The sequence below is a fragment of the Phaethon lepturus genome, unplaced genomic scaffold (assembly GCF_000687285.1).
Source record: "Phaethon lepturus isolate BGI_N335 unplaced genomic scaffold, ASM68728v1 scaffold35662, whole genome shotgun sequence".
NCBI lineage: Eukaryota > Metazoa > Chordata > Aves > Phaethontiformes > Phaethontidae > Phaethon > Phaethon lepturus.
The window spans coordinates 2360-2754 of NW_010523198.1; positions in this window are offsets into that span (position 1 = coordinate 2360).

The window sequence follows — 395 nt, forward strand, 5'->3', positions numbered from 1 at the left end:
CGCCAGGGCTTCGTGCCACGTCTCCCTGGCACCAGCGCTTCTCGGACTGAGGTTTTTCTGTACTGGTGCAATGGGGAAAACCCTCGATCTGCAGAATAAACCACATCAGGGTGGTGCTGGTCTCTGCTGGGTCCCTGCTGCGGGGAGCCGTGTCCTGGAGCCTTGTGGCCGGATTCAAGCCCAGTTCCTTGCTCACAGCCGGGGCAGAGGACCTGCCTCCAGCTCCAGCTTCACCAGACAGAAACATCTCAGGGCTGGGACAGCCTTTGTCCGCCCTTGACAGAAGTCTCTGTTCCTCACCCAGCGGTCGCAGTATCCCCCACCATGACAGAACCTTCCCTGCACCTTCTGGCTCCCGTCCGGCCCCAGAAAAGCCTCAGGGAAAGGCTCAGCTC